Below are 23069 nucleotides of genomic sequence, written 5' to 3'. Positions count from 1 at the left end.
AGTTAATGTTTTCATTACTTAATCTTCAAAGCTGTATAATTTGGAGCATCTGCTCGGAAAACTGTTAGCTTATTTTTCATCATTCATGAAAAAAATACACACCTGCGTACATGTCTTGGAGAAATAATATCGTTAACAATTTTGCTACAAAGAATTTTTTTTTTTTTTTTGGTTTTTTATTAACATCTCGATAATGCACGTAGTATATAAATACTTGCATTGTAACTCTTATATAGTTAATTACAAGGAAATTGCATTGTAACTCGAAAATACATTTATTTTCTCAAGAAGCTCCTTTGACCAAGCTATTTACTTGTTTTCTACCCCCAAAGTGATTTTACTCTATAAAAGCCGAACTGCCTGATCTCATTCATCAGCCACTTCATCTATTCTGCTGTTGTGTTATCTGCTGCTGCTATTTCGTGCTGTTTTGAAAAGAAGTATATATGGCTAGTGAATCTGAAGAAGAAAGTTTATTATCTAACTCAGAAAGCGAGTTTTTATCTGAAACTGAAAGTGATTCAGATGAAGAGCAATTAAGCAAAGTGCGGGATTGGTGCAAGATAGACACTTCTAAAACTCAATCTGTTCCTCCTAAATTTCCATTCAGCGCTTATCCAGGTTTAAAAATGACCATAAAGGATGCGAATGATCCTTTACAATTCCTCCTTCTCTTTATTCGATGACGAAGTTGTAAACATTGTAGTTGAAGAAACTAATAGATATGCCACCCAGTATTTGGCCGCAACTATATTAAGTCCACGAGCAAGAACACGCGCATGGACTGAAACAAATCCAAGTGAAATAAAAGTGTTTTTTGCATTGCTGTTATTGCAAGGAATTATGCAGAAGCCAGTGGAGAAATGGTTTTGGTGTGTGCGTATGTGTATTTAATTATGGCAAAGCACACTAGGGCTATCTGCCTAAGGGGATGCCTTCGTGGAGGTCTTTCTAAGGAAAACTGGCTCGTATACACGTTACACATGGGGAAAACCACAAAAACACCCATGCAGCCAGCCCGTTGGCGGGATTCGAACCTCGGACCGAACTACCAGTGTTCAGCGACTTTACCGCTCGGCCGCTGGTGGGCCGAAATGGTTTTGGACTCAAAGACAAATAATAAGCACTCCATCTATAGGAAAAATAATGACAGAGAGGCGATACAGTCTCCTTATGAAGTTCTTACATTTTGAAAATAACGAAACTTTCGACAAAAGTGTACATCCTCAGCCTAAACTGAAAAAAAATTATACCTTTTCTGAAAGGCTGCGACAAAAATTCAAATACGCATATATCCCTGACATGGATATAGCTATAGATGAATCTCTGCTGGGTTATAAAGGCCGCCTAGGTTGGAAACAATATATAGCGACTAAAAGAGCTAGATTCGGAATTAAAATATTCCAATTATGCGAATCGTCAAGTGGATATATTTGGAATTTCGTACTTTATACCGGTGAAAGTACTAAATTTGATCTGCGATACGAACAATTTGGAGTTGCAACGAAAAGCGCAATGACGCTGATACATGATTTACTAAACAAAGGCTATAGCTTAACGCTAGACAACTTTTATACTTCACTTGAACTTTCGGAATTACTTATCGCGGGAAAAACAGATATATGTGGCACTTTGCGTGCAAATAGGAAAGGTCTTCCTCAAGAACTGAAATCAGGAAGATTGAAGAAGGGCGAAATTATGGCTTTTCAGAAGGGCAAAATATGCGTTCTGAAATGGCAAGACAAAAAACCCATTTCATTTTTAAGTACTTACCATGGTACAGATTTCGAAACTCTTTCGAAAAATGATAAACTCATACGAAAACCTACTGCTATAATTAACTACAATAAAAAAATGGGAGGAGTGGATAAAGCTGACCAGTGTCTAACGTATTATCCAGTCATAAGAAACCAATAACGAAAGTATTATAAAAAGATTTTTCGGCATCTCTTAGATCAAGCCGTATGGAATGCTTTCGTCATTTACACGAAGTGTGGAGGCCTTAACAGGCATCTTGAATTTAGACTGAGACTGATAGAGAGATTAATTGAAGAGCATTTAAACACAGTTATCGCACCCAAATGACGCATCACAATATGGTAGCATCGTACGTTTAACTGGAAGACATTTTCCTTCTGTTATTCCTCATACTGGTGCTACTCGAAACAACCCTTCGAGTAGATGTGTTGTGTGCAATAATCAAAGAAATGATAAAGGAAAAAGAATTAGACGCGAAACCAGATACTGGTGCGAAGAATGTAATGTAGGACTGTGTGTTCACCCATGTTTTAAAACATTATCACACTGTTCAGGACTTCTAAATTATGGTATGTTTCTTCATTACTTTTACTTTTAAAGTGAAAATGCTATTATATTTTAAATTCATCTTATCATTTTCATTACCATAACTCAGATATTTAGATAAAGAACTTTGTCTTTTTAGAAAATCTTAAAAAAAATTTTGGTTAGATGTATGCGAATTCAGTGAAAAGAAGAACTTTTAATTGGTGGTGAAACCCTGTCATTAAGTATCAAATCTGAGTGTAAAATATTTTAATTTTGAACGTATGTATTAATTATATCGTAAATTTAAAGATTATTGTAGAATATTGTCAAGCGTTAAATTTTCAAGAAATATGAGTCAAAGCTACGTACAACAGTAAGAACTTTTGCTAGTTGCTTTTGCTAGTTAAAGAATAACTATTTATTTTCCCATTTTATTTTTAATTCACAATATATTTCATATCATTGTACTCATTGAATGTACCTTAGATTTTGCCTTAGATTTTGCTGAAGTGTATTTTTGTTCCCTGTATAATTTTTTACTTCATTTTAAATATATTTTAAGTGTCATCATTAAAAATATTTCATTCTTTGTCTTTGATATTTACGTTATAAAAATATTAAATTAATTTTTGCATTATATTTTAGAAATGCTTTGCATTTTCATTTTAATTGAAAGTCATTTCACCATATTTATAATTGTAAATACTAATCTAATGAAACATAAGAAAACTTTTCATTATATTAAGCAAAATCTGCCTATGTATGATACTTAATATTTTTAGTGACTCAAAGAGATATAATACTTAAATAATAACTGTATCGTGTCAGAGCTCTATTCCTGGTAAAGCGGAATGGCTACATTAAGTATTTCGCGGTATTTTTTACATTTAACACGTATTTAACGAATTGTAATCCGAAAAATCTGCATGAAGGGAATTTTATACTAATTAGAAGCCAGAACTACTATATTTGACTGCTACTAAAATGCTTCAGAATTTTTTTTTCATTTGTTGGAACTTAAAAGGAAAGGTAGCAGCCTAAGTAACAATTGTTTTGCACATTCGTAAACATTCTTTGAATTATGATTTTGAGGTTTTGTTAAATAACAAATATTAGCGTATTAATTCTTCGCTTGCATTTCCTTGAAAATACATTTCTAAATCAATGAAAAAAGGCAACTAAATTAATAAGCTGAGTTTTTTTAAAGCTTTAATGTTATTCTTTATTAACAAGTTTGATATCGTAACAAACCTTGAACTGAAGAGGAGGCTCATACAAATAGCAATTAGGGCTAGAAGCATTACTTATATATATGTTAGATGCAGAAAGTTGCTCAAATCTCGAGGTAAGCTAAAAGGATAAATTAATGAAGGATGCTGTAAAAATTTGACGTAAGTTCCCAAATCAGTTGGGTTGGATTAGATCCGTAAATTACGGAATAACACATTAAGATTATGAGAGGAACTTCTTTCAAAGAGCGCGTTCTAAGGAGAACTTACTTAGGTTACTTATGAGAAAATAATCATAACCTTTTCATATGGGCTCTAGATTTTATTTTTTTAAATACTGAAGCCATTTAGTCAACTATTCAGTCAACAAGGGATAGAAAAACGAATCGACATAAAAGTATATTAAAAAAGACATATATTTTCTAATTAGCCTTTAATTAATTCAGAGCGAAGTGTCAGATTTTGTTTAAGAAGGGGCTAACCAAATTAAAGATTCAATCTTTGACATGTTTTTATGTGTAAAGTAGCATAGATATATACTAAATTTTTAAGCATGTATTTACACAATCTTACATGTTGCAAAACATATTTTGTGAATATCCATAATCAGTATGTAAAATATAACATATTAAAATAAATTAGTATTTTAGATAATTAGATTACATTTATTGATTAGTAAGGAAGCGAAACAATTTTATAAATTATCGATATAGATAAAACCGACAATTGAAAATAAATTAATCACGAATCCAAGGCAGCAAGCAATACACAGTGCTAGTGTATTTTTTAGAAACGAATTCTTTTTTCTTTAAAAAACAAGCCGTATATTCACAAATCCATCGATTGTTTCTTAAACATTTACGTATTAACGTTTGTAGCATTCTTCGTTGTGATTAACTTCATTTGAATAAAATCGGGTATGACGCTTTAGATCAGACCATAATTTATATCATTTCTGAAGGACTTGTGAACAGAAGAAATATTTCAAATGAACTAACAAGGATTTAATAGTTTTAAATCATTGTTGTTATTTTAACATAAATATTCACATACAAATAAATGACCCTTGAATTTTTTCTGTGTTAAGGTAAATATTTTTCTACGCTATGTAATTATTAGATTTGTCTCTGCTATATTAAAAACACTTTTTTGGAAACAAATGGGGGGCATTTTGTTACGATTTCCAATTTTTTTCTGTTTATTGGAGTTGCATGAATGAGTTGAATTTTAAAGGAGTAACCTTTAAAATGAGTGTATTGGAGTTGAATGAATGAGTTGAATTTTAAAGGAGTAACCTGATCTTTAAAAAAAAGACATAATTGTCTGTAATGTAAAAGGTTTTAATTCGAAGGTAAAATAATGTACAAATGAGAGAAGTAGAATCGACGCTCTTTACTTTTGTGCACTTTTCAGGAAAAAATATAAACAAAGGTGAGATGGACAATGCAGTGTGCGTAGAAGTTGCAAATGAGTTACCAAAAATAGTTTAAATCAGCTTCCCAGGTTCTTGTATAAAAATTGTTAGGTTTTTCACATACGATTAGTATACTAAAATATGCTCACCTTCGAATTAATTAAAACAAAAGGATAGAAATTTCTCCATTCACCACCAGGACAATGTCATCGTTAATCCCTCCTTTTAGCAAGTTGAACAACAGTGTGAAATTACAATATCCGCATCATCGAATTCTTCAATAAAAATAAGAAAATGAAAAAATCAGAGCCCTGAAATTCTTCTTAACCCCATTGCATAGCATGCACTACAAGTGAATTACATACCTAACATAATGTTGGTAAACGAAGAAAAAAAAAGAAAGGTTTAGTTCAGTTATTATACTTGTTCAGTTATTATACTGTGTTCTTTAGTCCTGCGCTACGCTCAGCTGTAATATTTAATCATTGAAATAAACTGCTATACGACCTAATTCGACGAACCTTTTTATTTTGTTTCAAAAACAAGACTTTGAAATGTATGATACTACTGTTTTTCGTTACAACTCTACAAATCGGAAGCCAAATTCTTTGCTGTCCTAATAATATGTTTCATATAAACTTTACAAATTAGTTTAAATACCTCTAATTTATTGTAGAAGACGGCTTTTAAACCTTAGCCTGTCGAGTGATTTTCTGCGAATCCCTATAAAACTGTCGCTAGTTTTGGACCGAACTTCCCGTAAAATGTCGCGAAAATAACCCTAAACCTCTGAAAACTGTCAAGCAGTTCTTTTGTTATTTCCCATCCCTCCCAGAATTTTACTTCAATGATTCCGCTAATTGAGATTGATTACTAGATATTGTTCGGTAGATGTGAGCTCTCAAGAGAATTGCAAAAGGCTAGACTCTCCGTGATAACCGTCTTAATGCCGCAGGGTACAGCTGCGAAACGTTAAACTTTCCCTTAAACAATCCCTTAAACAACTTTCCCTTAAAGTGTCCTTCCCTTAAACAATCTTATCTCTACATATCTTCTCTACATATAATAAAAGAAAGAGTCTGTCTGTGTGTGTGCCTTTCGTTCGCGCTGCGCGTAAGCTAATAGACCCACGGCTACGAAATTTGGTACATAGTACATCTACACAAGAGCCAGTGCACTTCGAAGCGATTTTTTCAAAATTCGAATTCGAATTTTTTTTATTTCATGTTTTGTGACGAAATCGTGAATGTAATATATTTTTATTGACTTTTTTTTTTTTTTTTTTGGATAAAGTTGTTCTGTGGAGTAAAACTCTGCGCAGAATTTTATGTTTTTTGAGTTGCTTTCATGTTATTTTTTGCTTATTTCACTGTTTATAAGATATTGAAAAGTTTTGCATGATTTTTGTTCTTCTACGGAAAGTTGGTTAATTTTTTAATTAGGATAATTAATATTTGTATTAAGAGATATAGCTTATTTCATTGTAATTTTTTTCCCTTGAAAACATAAGATAAAATATCATTAATTATACTTTGCTTTTCAGAATTTTTTGTTTTTTGCATTCCTTTATTTTATTTATTGCTCAATTCACTGTTTTTAAGATATTGAAAAGTTTTGACTGATTTTTTTAGGAAACAAAGTTCTTAACCTCTTTTATACCATTTGAGTTCTTAAGATTTTGCAAAGGGAATTTGGTTAATTTATTTATTAGGATAATTAATATTTGTATTAAGGGATATTGCTTATTTCACTGTAATTTTGTTATACGTAATAACTTTTTTTATGAAGTTGTTCTGCAGAGTAAAATCCTACGCAGTTTTCAAATTTTAACGTTTGGAGTTCCCTTCGGCCATTTTTCCGATACATTTAAAAGCCAGACGAAGGCTCGCAGCGAAGCTGCTAGTTTTCAAATAAATTGGTTTTAAAATTTACCCGGTTAAATTTTAAATTATTACGCATTTTTAACCTAAGTAACCTAAATCTGTATGTCACTGATTATCACCGGAATTTCAATGTAGACTGATTAAACTGCTATCACTAAAATTATATTCTGACAAATATCTGGTGCAACTTTCATTCCTTCTGAGATATTGCTGAAACATTTCGTATTATTTCCGATTTTCTGTATTTTTGTCATTAATTAAAAATCTTTAAAACCTTCAGCATTTTCCTATATTCTTCAACTGCATACAACTAATAATTATTTTAAATAATTTCTTTTTTCCTTAAATATTACGTAGTTTTTAGAGAGTAATAAACGAAACATTTGGGTGTTTTTTAAGGGTGATAATATTAATATTAAATTTGCATTTTACTTTTTCATATACATTCAAGATATTCAGAAAGGGAATTATAACTTGAAACCGTTTTCAGTGTATCATAAATTTATTGATTCAAATTAAAAATTCTTGCTTTCCTGTCCAAGAAACAGTAGTAAATTTTATCTGAAATAGGAAAGATGAGACATATTAATAACAAACAAAGCAATTAATTTGGAAGTAAAAGAACAAAAATCAGCGTTATATTTTGAAATTTTCACAGGACTAGTTTCGATGGTTTTACCGAACCATCATCTTCAGCTGCAAAAGCGCAAATGAACGAGATAAGATATAATGAAAATTAAACTGTGAAAATTTGAAAATATAACGCTGATTTTTGTTGTTTGACTTCCAATTTAATGTTTTTTCGGCTTGTTTTTGTATCTTAATTAAACAAAGCAATGTTGTTACTTATTAGCTCACAATATAATTTATTCAATATGGTATTTTTGTAAAGAAAGAGTGTGGCTGTACATTTGGTAAAGTATAAATAAGCCTTTCATTTAATAATTATAAAAGTTATTAATTATTTAATAATTAATCATAAGAATATGAATAATTAAATATTTTTTCGGAGATATATTTTCCGGCGATATTTTTTTCTAGGAATCCCAGCATATATTTTTGAAGCATTATGCTCTAAATAAATATCTTGTTTGAACATAGCATTTATTGTTGACAAATCTCCAACCAAAGGAAATACCTTACTAGGGAGGATATTCAAACAAAAATTTTTATTAGAGAATAAATATTTTCGTTATTTTAATACTACTAATAATATACAAACATTAGTTTAAGTTCACTATAGTTGAGTGAATAAGATTGCTGGATGTTGGTAGTTTGTTGTTGGCAACCGAACAGTTTAGCTGCTTGTGGTCTTTATGATTTTCCCGATGCGTAACGTGAATTCAAGCCAATTTTATTTAGAAAATTGCCCACGAAGGTGTTCTCTTAAAGCAGATAACCCATGACTTCTTAAAAACTGTAAAATATAATCTGTGGATATTTTCCGTTATACGATAACACGAAGAAAATGATTTCCTATACGAAACATATGATCAGCGCTGTTATTGCCCGCCGTTTAATTAAATGCATCCATCTTATTCCTTGCAATTAATTTTCCTTTTTCAAAGAAAGTTTGATTTCAGTAAAATGTACTATTTACAATGTGTCATTTTATTTTGCTCGTTTTTTATGCAAATATTCAAATTCAGATAGATATTGCGTAAGTTCAGAAAGCCAACTAGTCTCCAAGCGGTAAGATAGCTGAGCACCGGTAAATTCTAGCAGCTGCATGGGAGGTTCATAGGTTTTTCATAAGTACAATTGATTGTGAATTAACAGTTTGTTTCCCAAAAAAAAAAAAAAAAAAAAAAAAAAAAAAAAAAAAAAAAAATCTACCCTGAAGACTTCCTTTCCCTTAGACATATAGGTCCTGTGTGCTTTATCATAATTCAAAATCTTAAGCGTAAAAAACTTTTATCATAGCCGATGATGACGATAAAATATTTTCTATCTGATGTGTCAAGTTAGCATAATTGTATATTTCTAACGAAAATTGTTTGGCTCATGTTATACTATAATGAAAAAAAGATTCAAATCGGTTTTTAGCTTAAACAGTATTTTCATTATTAATTATATCACGAATTTTATCAATAGTATTCTTAGTATTAATTGCAGGCATGTATTCAAGAATATAATATACACAAAGCTGTGTCTAATGATTACGGCTAATTTTTATATAAAATTTTATATTATAAAAATTTAGGTTCATAGGTCAGCCATATTTGAAAGAGTACTTGTGTATTATAAGAAAAGAGAGAGAGAAATTTAAGAATCAAAAAATTTACCACGAAGTAATATAAAATTGCAATTAGAATACAAAAGAGTACAATACGTTTTCATGTTTTGTGGATATACTTGAAGATAGAAACATGTTTCAGCTGTATTCGTTCATCGGAGAAAAACTTTTCATATGAAGCTATTTTTTTCAAATCTTTCACTATACAAGTAATACAAAAGCAGTATAGGAATTTCTTCTCTTAATACCCAACCGAAGAGCTGAGGGGACGTACAATGATTAACATACAATGGGTGCCTTGAATTATTTTGCTTTACATGCAGTTTCCTTATATATGTAAAACAAAATAAATTTTCACCCATTCCAAGATTTCAAGAACTCACAGAAAGAGCGAGAGAAATATCTACAACAAATTTTATTGCTGTTTGACTGATTGCTTCGGGAGCAATAAGTCTTCAAACTCCAGCTTTCAAGCTTCAAGCTATTCAAATACGAACGCTTCTCAGCAAAGCCATTTGGACCGCATCTGCTTTGTTAAAGAAAACCTTTTGGTGGTAAAATCATAAACTTCATCGGGTTTTTCAAACAAAGCAGTCAGTAGTCCTACTACTACCTGCTAACCTAGAGAAATTTTTCAGAAACTTTTGTTCGAAAAAAACGAGTTTTATATTTTTAAGAATTTCCATTCTGACAGCAAGATTTTGTTATTTTTCATATATAGATGAAAAGAAACTAATTTGTTTTTAATAAAGACGAAAAAAATTAATAAGCTTATTTAAATTTTTTACACAGCACCGAGTAAGGAGACGAAATTTAATTTTCTTTATATATATTTTTCTCAGACAATACTTTAGTATTTTTCAAATTACGAGAATAGCGCGTTAGTGCATGCATTTTCAAATCAGATTTATTTAATTAATATATATGGATATGCCGAACAAGCACACTTTCGCACACATACACTGTATATTAGTACATACATAAAAATGAAATAAAATTTGAAAACAAGCAATTTAAAAACTACTGTATTGAAAAATTATTGAAAATTTGTTTTTACCTCATATTTTTTTCGTTATATACATTTACTTCAGTTTTTTTATATGCAATTACTTAATTTTATTTTCTTATATGCATTTACTTAATTTTATTTTGTTATATGCATCTGTTAGTCTTTTTGAAAAATTTTTAGATTTTTTGAGTATGGCAAAGGAAACGAGATCTATCAGCCGAAGGCAATGAATGTCTCCATGGAGGACTTTCTAAGTAAAACATACTCATGTTCATGTTACAGATAGGGAAAATCACAAAATTCAACCAGTTCGTTTGTTTGGGTTCGAATATGAGTCGAAATAGCGATAATCAGATATCTTAGCCAGGAGGCCATTGATTGGGCTTGACAGATTTGGAAACCTAATAAATAGTATTTAATAAATATAATATTATTAAACGAATCGGATTTATATAAACCAAATAAAATTCTTATATCGAACACAACTAAAACTCGATATAACTTACACTGATAAACTGATGTGTAATAACACTGATAAATTAAAATACTAAACGGAATATACATTAATTCTACATAGATAATTTTTTGTAATATATTTCGCTGGGAATGTCTGTCCACAAAATCCTGATTATATATATCCTTATTTTAAGGTTATCGCATAATCTGATGGTTTGACTTTTACCTCAAAACACAAAGAATCCACAAAATTCAGTAAAATTAATAACTTTATTTCCCTGCTGAAAATTCTCTGAATCTTTTCAAATATAAAAGCACACGCGCCAAACAGTTTGCTTTAAATAAATATATGCAGCAACCAGAAGATGCGCTTTTGACAGCAACTCGTTTCGAAAATCGAAAATTTTTCTAAATGTAAGAGAATTGTCGCTTAAATTAATTTTTCATTAAACAAAAAAACAAACAAACAAACAAAAAAAAAAAAAAAAAAAAAAAAAAAAAATAGAATCGCATATTATTAAAAGAATTTTATTGATAATTCAGATTCTGAAAACAAGAACATTGTTGTTATAAAAAACAAAGAAAAATAAACAACATATTTCATTCAACGGGGGCCAAATTTGGCGCATGAACTTTTCAACATAAAATTATTTGAAGCATGTTATGGATAAAGGTTTATTTGATTATGGCAAAGTACTCGATGGTTATTTGCCTAAGGTGAAGATACCTTCGTTCGAAGACTGCCTAACGGAAATTGGCTTGCATACATGTTACACATATGGAAAACTAAGAATATCATCCTGGCAACCAGCCCATTTGCCGGGATTCGAACCCCGGACAGAACCACCAGTTGTTCCGTTAGACTCCGCTCAGTCGCTGGTGGGCTGTCCGATAACGGAAAAGTTCAAAATTTCATATTAGAGGAAAAGTGGTAGCATAGTATAATTCGAAGTTATTGCCATTTCAGTAATGTGAAGAGATTTAGCTTATGACAAACTAAATAAAATAATTAAACATTCTTGAAATCGCTTCTCTTAACATACTGGTAGTTTGAACTGCATTCAAACCCCCGTGAACAAGCTGATTGCATGGGCGTTTTTATGGTTTTAACTTTTTGTAGTGCGAGATTGTTTCCCTTAGAAAATCTGTCACGAAAGCATACCTCCCCTTAGACAGATCGCCTTCACGTGCTTAATAATCTAACAAGCCAAACCAAACACAACCCGAGCGAGGACTCGTAGTCAAAGCTAACTAAAATTGGCTCATATTCACATTAAACATGGGCAGCAAAAATTCGCTAAAACTGGTATGCAGGCAATCCATTCGTCAGGATTTGAACCCGCTTCAAACTATTAGTATTCAACGATTTTATCGCTACTTGGTTGGCGGCCTTTTGTAGTATCTATAAGAAAAGTAATCGCAAAGACACAATCATTGCGTACCGACGGATGAATTAAGTTCGGAATTTAAAGAATAACTTTCATTCGTGCTATTGCTGTTAGCATTGACATTTGGACAGATGTTAATTTATTTTAAATTCTTTTAATGTAATTAATTTATATCTTTATATAATTGATCTTCTGACTGTAATTTTTTGTGCGGAGTATTAAAAAAGTATTTCTTAAAAAATACATAACCTAAAAAAGTATTTCTTAAAAAATACATAACCTAAAAGGTATTTCTAAAATAAAGAGAAAACTAATAGCAGAGCAAAAATAAGATGCTTTTTATTGGAATTATAAACTATAGCTATTTTTTGAACGACAGTATCGTGAAGCACGATCTCCTGATCACGACAACACTCACTGTTGCCAGAACTTTTCTAAACTATATATTATATTATTATTATTTTTATTAACATACTTTAATACTTCCCCTTGTAAAAATAATAATAATAATAAATTAAAAGAAAAAAGTCACAAAAGTCCTATCTTATCACAAAGAATTAACAGTCTCGGTTTAAATAAAGGTTTAGTCATTATGTCAGCAACTTGCGCCTCTGTAGGTACCTGCTGCACAATGATTTCCTTTTCTAGAACTTTCTCTCGTATGAAAAAGTGCTTGATATCAATGTGTTTTGTGCGTCGATGAAACTCCCGGTTTTGTGACAGTCTCACTGCAGTGGCGTTGTCTACTTGAATTACTGGAGTTTCACGTAACTTGGTTACATCACTAAATAGTCGCTTTAACCAAATTACTTCTCTAGAACATTCACTAGCTGCAATTACTTCTGCTTCAGTCGTCGAAGTTGCAACAACTGCACTGTAAAAAAAAATCTGTAAAGTTACTAAGAAAAGTCGTGGAAACTGGGATGCCATGGATTGTTTGAGTAATCAAAACAGGAATTTTCTTAGTAACTTTACAGAGATTATACCTGTAATGGTTACAGATGTTTGACATGTAATGTTACAGGAAGTTATTCTGTAGGCATAACAAAGTTTTTGTATGTTGATTACCGAAGCATATGCCTGTAAAGGTTACAGATCTTTGATCTGTAATGTTACAGGAAATTATCGTGTAAGTATAACATGTTTTTCATATGTGATTTACCAATGTAAACATCTGTAAAGATTACAGGAAATAATAGTGTAAGTAGATCGTAATTTTTGAATGTGAATTACTAAAGGGAATATTTGTAGATTACTAGTGTTCTGCTTGTAAGGTTATTGCAAGTGATTATGTAAGAACATGTATTTTCATGTGAAATTTTAAAGGATATATATGTAAAAGTTGCAGATAATTTACTTAAAAGTTCTTCCAAATAATTATGCATATAGAACATATTTGTCTTATACAAAATACAAAAATGATGTATTCCTAAATATTAAATATTTTGATTGTAATATTACTATAAATAATTACACATGTAGAACATATGTTTTATGTGAAATGTCTATAGCTACTGCTTGTAACAAAATATGCTGCATTTATTTATTTGTGGGGAAAGGGAAGTTATGTAACTTTAAATATTAAGTTTTTTTTTTTAAGGAAAAATACCTTAGATTTTCTAAAAGATATACAACATTTTCTTTCAAAATATTTCCAATGTTAAAAAGAAGCTCAAATTTTATGTTTTTCTTACATCTGCATTACTTTCCTTTATTGAATTTTAAGACATCTCAAAGTTACATATGCATCACGAAATAGCTGGAAAAAAAACTTGTGTATTAGACTTAATGGTTTTTTGGCAATAAATTAGTAATGTTCTAGAATTCCCCCGCTGAACACTGGTAGTCCGGTCCGAGGTTCAAATCCCGCGAATGGGCTGGTTGTATGGGTATTTTCATGGTTTTCTCCATGTGTAACATGTATATAAGTCAGTTTCCCTTCGAAAGTCCACCACAAAGGCATTTCTCCACTTAGGCAGATAGTGCTAGTGTGCTTTGCCATACTTAAGTAAACTAAACCAAATCATTCTCTTTATACCCAACAGTGTAATCTAAAGAGACTGCAATTGGATATGATTACAGTAAAAAAATATTTTAATGAAATTGTTTCAATAAACAATTCTAAATATTTTTTCAAATTCTAAAAAAAATTACTTATGTAACTCAACAATGAACTTAAATTCAGTTATCACAAGTTATCCAAAATTATTTTCATGCTTAATTGCATTATTCATTTTATATTTATTATTTTAATTACAACATATAATTCTTTTAGGCATAAATGCTTTTTAATCTCTTCTGCTACTGACCATTAATTGAAATAATAGATTAATTAATCGGACAGTTGTACAGGTATTTTCCCAGATTTAAAACTTTATTAATAAATTACATTCTTCTCATTGAATACAAAATTGAAGAATTAGTTAGTCCTAAATTTAATTTTTCAAGTATTCCTTCTACTAAAACATTTATTGCCTACAGGCAGCCAGACAGTAAGCTGAACACTAGCATTTGGCTCTAGACCTAAATCCTAGAGAATGGGCTGCCTGTGTAAATGTTTGTGTAACATGAAGTTTTCCTTAAAATATTCCTTTCCTTGGACAAATGGCCCTCTCTTGCTTTGTCATATTTCAAATAATCAATTCAAGCATTTAATGTAGGTATGACTTCACAACTTCGTCCCAAATTCTAACTGAAAAATTGAACAGAATCCCCTGATACTGTGTCTATAATACATGATGAATATAGAATGATCTTAAAAATTTAAGGAAGAAAATATAATGTATTTGGAAATGCCTTGATCCTATAATTATATTTTTCTCTGCTATGCCTAGAAAATTAAGAAAAGAATGTAAAAACTGAAGATAAAGAATTCAGCATTAATAATTGATATGATAGTAGTAATAAACTAAAAAATTTTTTAATGAAAAATTGATAATGCATAATGGCTCCTTAAAATTTTAATTTTCTATCCTACTATTAATGGAACTAATTTATCACTATAATCAAAATGACTCAGATTTTCTTTCTTTAACTGATGTCAAAAATACGATGATTATTTCAAAATTCCTGTGGATGATTTAATTGTTCTCAAAATTTTCTATTCATTTATTAAATGGTTCAGATTAATGTTTTTGTTATCATTACAGTCAAAAGTCGTTAATCCGGACTCGTCGGGACTTCGGCGATTCCGGATTATAGATCATCAGTTTAAATCTGGTAAGATGGCATGCAAAAATTACAAAATTAAAAATATGAAACCGTAATTTATGAAATAAAGAACAATTATGATCTAAAGGGTATCAAAATTTACAAAAAGAAAAAACTTAATATTTATTTGTTTACTTTATTAAACATTTCCTTCAATGTAAGTTGCTTCGTTTTATGTGATAATACTTTCTCTTTAATTCTATTAAACAGACATAATTTCTTGTTTAGTTACAAAGTTCCGCTGTTCAAGTCCTATAATTGCTGTGTTGAGAATACCGACTAATTTGTCAATCGAAATGTTTTCGTTTTCAATAACCTCTGGGTCACTTTCTTCACTATCGGAAGCGAATCATAATGACGAGGAACTTGATTTAAATCACATCAAAGACGGAGTACATCGAGATGAAATACTAAACTTAGTACGGAATTATAATCCAAATAAAATAAAAACATCTGCTCTGAAGATAAGGATAGTGTTGACAGATCAACTTCCAATCCGCGGCGTGAAATTGATAAACAGATTTCGGATTTCAAAACATACTTTCGCTTTGTAGATACAAATTACATATTAGTAAATATATATTGGAAATTCTATTTGACATAATCTTTCTAATCTATCATAATCTAATAATGACGTTTCTGCCCCCCCCCTCTGCCGCAGAGCAGCGTGAAATTGATAAACAGATTTCGGATTTCAAAACATACTTTCGCTTTGTAGTAAATATATATCGGAAATTCTATTTGACATAATCGAAAGTTCAAGCTTACTTTTATAAAATTGCTCTAACAGTCTGCAAAAAATAATAAGCCGGATCCAATTCGAAGATTAAGGAACAACGCAATCTGCAACATTAACTGAATTAGATAACTTTAGCTTAGCGTATAACTCCGTTACACATTAAACGCGCATGCGCACAAACATATTCGCAGCCGTAAGGGTCTTACGCGCTCTCGTAAACGCCTGTGCGCGTTTACGAACTTTCTGCGCATGCGTGAATCCGACGCATGCGCAGAAAGTTTGTAGCTTAGAGGTCCGGATTATAGATCATTCCGGATTATGGGTGTCCGAATTAACGACTTTTGACTGTATTTCAAACGACTTTTTAAATCTTCGGGAAAAATGTTTAAATCTTCATTCAACAAAATTATATTTTTAGATAGATTTTTATGGAATAAAAAATTCTGTAAGATAATATTCATTCACACAAGATATTAACTTAGTATTTGCTCATTACTTTACAAGTATTCGATGAAGCCTTTTAGTGTAACATACAGGTTACATAAGGAACCATTTCATTTTAACGTAATATTCCATAATCATATATTTTATTTAAAAAAATATCATATTTTGAAAATATTGGATATTGCAATGGATTTCGACTCTTTATTCCAATACACAGAATATAGAAACAAAAATAGGTTTATTTTTATTTGAAAACTATCCAAAAGGAAAATAAAATAAAAAATAGGTAAAATTTATATTATTGTTATTTTTAATTAACTAGTTGTGAAGGTGCAGTCCTCTTCTTCTTAGGATTCAAAGCATGGCTCCTAAATAAAGAAAAAATCACATTCGTTAAAAGTACATAACATATTCTAAATTTGTTATGTGACATTTTAATTTAGAATCTCTTCATAATAATTGCATGCACTTGCACATATTCCAAATGATTTAAATCTTTTTTTAAATTAAATAATTAAATTGCAAACAAGATTCCTTTTGGTCCTTTCATGAAATCATAAATTGCATGTATCTTTCATTTTTGAAGCAAAAACAGTACAAATTTAAATAATTCATTTTGCAGAAAATAATTTGAGGTTTATTAGATATTTACTATATTTATTTGTAATATAAATCTGTAAAGTAGTTTTAATAATGATCAGATTTTTTTTTAAGATTAATTTCTCTAGAAATTGAAATGTATTAAGGTAGCACTTCTCAATCTGTGGATCATACAGCTTGCCCTCGTGGTTCTCCGAAGTTTCCAAAGGAGACAAAAAAATTTAGTTGAAAAATCTCAGAGTTTAAAAAGTTACATATGACAATCATCTATCACCTTTTTTCGTAAGATAGACATTTTATGAAATTTATTATTGGTTACCCTACTTACAGACTTCCCACTCAGTCTTAGCAGTAAAAGATGGATTTAAAGCACTATAACTGTGGTACTTACCACCATATATCCAAATATACTATCATATATCCACTAAGACTGTGGTGTTACTATCATATATCCAAATATAGAAGAGCCATGCAAGAATTACAAATCATCCTTCTCATTAATAATCTTGAAATATTAGAAATATAACTTTTCTTCAATGGACTTAATTATAAAATATAACAGATTTTAATTATATATTAAAAATATAAGTGTACTAGTAGTAATATATGCTAAAAAATTGCTTTCGAAGGGAACAGCAGCAAGGTGATTCACAAATTATGATAATTCACATAATCTCTATTCGAAAAAAGTTTGAGAAACGCTGAAACAGGAGAATAATTAAATTATGGTTAATACTGGTAATTTCAGCCGTATGCTTTAAGCTTGATGATCAACATTAAAAAATTCTCAGAAAGTGTTAGATCAAAAACTACTTTTCCACATAATATGAACTTATACGTGACAGCATTTAATACTTAGCTCACTGGAAAAATATACAAAATTTTGAAATGCAAGTATATATATAAGGCCAATAATATAGTTATCAACAATGAATGCATGAACTTCAAAACTTACACAATTAACAAAGACATGAACAATGATGTTACATGCATTCATCCTCTGAATTAACTAATCAGTTTGGGTATTTTCTATCTTAGATGTCGAAAAAATTGATCGTGGATTTAATATTTTAAATGTTCCTCTCATAGACATTTTAATACTTGTATTTTTTACATAGAGTGTCATCTTTAGTTTTACAGATATTCATTTGTTCACTTATTACGATTAAGTTTTACAGACAGAACAGATGATACATGATTACATTAAGTAGTATTTAAGACAGAAACTTACTTACTGGTACTTAACACAGTTGCTAGAAAAATATTACATAGTGAAAGACAGGGTACAAAGTCAGAATCTGAAAACTTATTGACTTACACTAAGCTATTTAATGCTTGGAATATTTATGATTAGATAATATCTTTTACATCATCAATATCTAACAGTGATATGATATACTTTAAGTATACAGTAAAACCACTCTATAACTTTTCCATAATTTTGTACAATTTTGATGTTTAATGGAGGTGGTTACTTCACAAAGCATGATTCTCAGTGATAATTAATATCAATGTTTGTATCACCAGAATACTTGACATAATCACTTAAAGAAGTATAGTTGCTAAGGAAGGTTTTTCTATACTTCAAACAATGGTTTACATATTTTAAAAAGTATATTTTTCTGACACTGTTATTTAAAAGGTGTATAACTCCTTCTACTCTTAAGCATAAAAATTTGAAATTTTTATGCTTAAGAGTCATTCATTTAGTTGTAACTTACAGGAAGATATCTTAAATGTCTAAAATGTTTTAATTTATGAAAAACAGCAGTTAGAGTATATTGAAGGGTGCTCCCTGTATTATCAAGGGATATCAATATGCTTTTACCAAAACAAGCTTTAAGGCATACTGTCAATTACATTTTAAATTCCAGTGATTTTTCAACACTAGTTCAAATACTCTAAGCATATGTTTGCATAAGTTACATAACTTTTGCATCAGCAAAATTTATAACTTAGCAAATATGAACTATGAAAAAAAAATATCTGAGCTTACCTTGACCCTTGGATTTACTAAATCTCTGACACTTTTAACGCCAAAGAAATTCGATGACCGAAAATACGCGATGATTTATTTAATCTGGTTTTAAAATGGGTCATTTTAAGTTTGGCTATATCAACAACTTATATTACTCAGTATTGTTGGATAGTGAATTTGTAATTCTTTTTCATTCTTGAAATATATACACATGACAAAATTGGAATAAAAATTTTAGGTTTTTCAGATGAACTCATAGATTGAACTAATTTGTTGAATTTTATCAAATAGTTCTTAAAAATACAGCCAACGATTAATTAAAACCAACTGCAATTCAAATGGATACTCTTTGTCAAAAAGGAGCAGTAGAACTTATTTTAAACATTCAGCAATAAATAGTTTTCTGAATGTATTTTTTAGCGTAACGGCAGTTTCAAACATAATAAAGAGAACAACATTCATTCTATGAGGATAATTTTGAAAATAATTCACATTAAAATATATCTCAAAGAGATTTTTAAATGAAAAGATGACACAAAAGAATTATTCTCAAAAAAATACATGTTATCTCAGATATAGAAGAAATTTGGCATTGAGCTGAGTATTGAAATTAATATATGCAACTGACGTATCATTACTTAAATTTCCATGATTTGATATTGAATGCTATAACTATTAAATATTAGCAAATGCATTTTATAATGAACTTTGCACCAAAATTTATAGAAAATTTATAGTAAATTTATATGTAAATTTACATTGTAAGTACTAGAATGAATGTTGTACCATTTTATTAATATTTTACTTTTCAACAAGCATAAAGGAAAAAATAGAATTTTTTTTCTTTAATGTTCCTAGTATGTTACATCATAGTTAAAAATATGTCAAAGTCATGGCATTTTGATTATTGCCTTTTGTAAATGTTGGTTATAATGTAACTTAATAGATGCTTTATAAGTTGGTAAAGACTGTCCTGGATTAAAACTATCCTTAACACAAAAAATAATATACATTGAATACTTTTACAAATATGTAATTGCTATCCGACTATATAATCTTTTAAGGCGAACTTATCGCATGTATTAATGAAATAATATTCCATTTTTAATGTATGTTAAGTTATTTTGTCGAATTTTTTAAATACATTACATTTATTTTTTCTTTTTCGTTGAGATTAATAACATACATAGTGTAATAATGCTCTGAAAAATATTCTAAAGCAGTTCACGCTGAGATTAATGATAATATGTATGGAATAATAATGTTACATCTGTCAACAAAATGAAAAATATGAATATTCTAACGCGATATGTTTTAAAAGATACATAAATATTTAACATGAGAAATTATTAGACTATAGATAGAACATTAATATTAAGCTTATTTGTTTTTAAACTAACATATTAACAAATTTGTTTCTGTTTATAAATATGAGCAGTTTAACTGCAGACACCTGCAGATGTAACGAATAAAAGTTGTTATTTTACTAAATGGAACACAAGCTCTGTGATTTGAACTCTAACAATAATTCAACACAGGTTTATTTAGGAGCATTAGAATTATAAGCTAAAAATTAAAGGAATTTAATTATAGATAGTGTAAAGAACATAACAAATACATTACATAAAATTAGTAAAATACACGTCAAACACTATTTCGAACTTACCTCGACCACAGCAAAAATAATGGCTAACATGGCGACTATCGTTGAACTCTCCCGCTAAGACGCTGTTTTTCCACCTTCTTCCTGATTGGTTCTTCTCTCTCAGCCGTTTTAACCCACGTGATCACACGCTACGGACAAAATCCAAGCAAAACTTCTTGAAAAATTCCTGTAGAGTTTACAGTTTCGTTTGGTTCTGTGTTCGTTACAGGTATTTCCTTCGTAATTGTTCGCATTTCTGTAACTATACAAGACTTTTGTCTGTAAACTTCGAGGTTTTTTTTTTACAGTGTGATTGCCTTTGGCTAATCCTTGATATAGCTCCACCACTATATAATATCACTACTCCACTCTTGATTTTCCTGTTTCTTGACAGCCTCCAAAATCTGCATCACTATAGCATTCTAGAATTCCTGGTTTGTATTTATTCTTGTATGTAACACCTTTAGTTAGAGAACCTGCTATGTATCTGAATACACGTTTCACTTTTTTCCAATCATCTTTCGAAGGATTTTCTAGGTAACGTGATAGAATGCCAACACAGTAAGCTAAATCTGGTCTTGTGCCTAACATAAGATACATTAAATCTCCTACAGCTTCTCTATAAGGAAAAATTTCTCTGTTTGATTTATCTTCCTTTTTATTTTCAGTTAGACCTTTCTTCAGGATAGGAGTTGACACTGGCTCTTCCATTCCAAATTTTTGAAGGATTTTTCTTGCATAAGCTTGCTGACTAATTTTAATACTTCCATCTTCAAGATGTTTAATTTCAAGTCCAAGAAAGTATACTGCTGGTTTAGTTGTGATTCTGAATCTCGACTTCAATTCTCTGAGAAATTTTTCAGATTCTTGTAGATCTGTTGATGCTACTAAACCATCATCTACATATAAACATACGATTAGCTTCTTGCTGTTATTGTTTCTTATATATAAGTATGGATCAGCTTCACTTGTCTTGAAGCCCAGCTGTGACACAAAATCTCCAAAATATTTATTCCAGCAGCGTGATGATTGTTTAAGTCCATACAAACTGCGTTTCAACTTACAGACTTTCTTCGAACCGTCACTATATCCTTCTGGTTACTGCATGTATATAGATTCTTCAAGTTTTCCATATAAGAATGCTGAACCGATATCAAACTGAGAAAGATGCATTTTCTCATTGGCTGCGATGCTCAAAACTGAACGAATAGTTCGTAACTTTGTTACTGGACTAAACGTTTGATCATAATCAACTCCAAAACGTTGAGTACATCCTTTGGCAACAAGTCTAGCCTTGAATTTATCAATAGATCCATCAGGATTCCTTTTGATCTTATAAACCCACTTGCATGGTATAGCTTTAGCATCTTTTGGTAATTTTTCTAAACTCCATGTTTCATTCTCTATCAATGATTTCATCTCTGAATCCATAGCTACTTTCCAATTAACACTTTGCTTACAGTTGATCGCTTCTTCATAAGATTCGGGCTCTTTAGAATCAATAATAAAAGCTTCACTTATCATTATATAATCTTCAAAACGCTTTGGCTTTTTCAAGTCAGCTCTATCTCTTAGGTATCTTGACTGTGCATTATTTTGCAAATTAATATCTTCACATTCTTGTCTTTCAAAATGTTCTTCTGATATATTTCCAGATATTTCTTTGTTGTATTCTTTTTCTGAATTATCTTCTTCACAAAGAAACTTTTCTGACTTATCTTTTTCTGAATTTTGTTGATGTTCAGAGCCAGAAATTAGGCTATCTTGATCTTGAATGGGTAACTGCACCCTTTCTTCACAATTTGTGAGCTTTTCGTTAAATATAATATCACGTGAACAGATCACACTATTGGTTTCTTTGATCCATAGTCGGTATCTTTCGTCTCCATCATAACCAATTAAATAAGCTTTTGTAGCCTTATTATCCATTTTCCTTCTTCTTTGTTTAGGAATATGGGCATAACACACAGATCCTACTATACGAAGATGCTTAATTCGAGGTTTCTTTTTAAACCATAGCTCATAAGGACTCATGCCTTCTACTGATGATTTTCCAGTTCTGTTTAGTACATATATGGCAGTGTTGACTAGTTAAGCCCACATTGCTGCAGGAAAATGAGCTTCAGAATTTGAGTACTTAAATGTTCTTGCCATTTCGATTATTGTACGTATGTCTCTTTCACTAGAGCCATTTTGTTCAGGAGAATAAGGTGCTGTTAGTCTTTGAGTTATATCTTCAGAATGCAAAATAGCACGCACTTTGTCATTGTCAAACTCGCCTCCATTATCGCTGAGAAATTCTTTGACTGAATGTCCTAAAATTTTAGCGTGTGCAAGCATGTGTTGTAACATATTTACAACAGCAGATTTTTCCTTGATAAATTACCCATAACGAAACTTTGTGGAGCTATCTTTAAACACAACTAAGTATCTTTTCTTCTTTAAAGATTCATCAAAAGGTCCACAGACATCAGCTGAAATTAATTCACCAGGCTTGCTGGCTGGCTTTCTTATGCCAAATGGTGAACGGTTTGCTTTGTTAAAAATGCATG

The sequence above is a fragment of the Stegodyphus dumicola genome, chromosome 9 (genome assembly GCF_044657685.1).
Source record: "Stegodyphus dumicola isolate Sdum_Otavi_A_Nest chromosome 9, ASM4465768v1".
NCBI lineage: Eukaryota > Metazoa > Arthropoda > Arachnida > Araneae > Eresidae > Stegodyphus > Stegodyphus dumicola.
The sequence above is the reverse complement of the archived record's forward strand: the minus strand, read 5'-3'. Positions refer to the sequence as shown.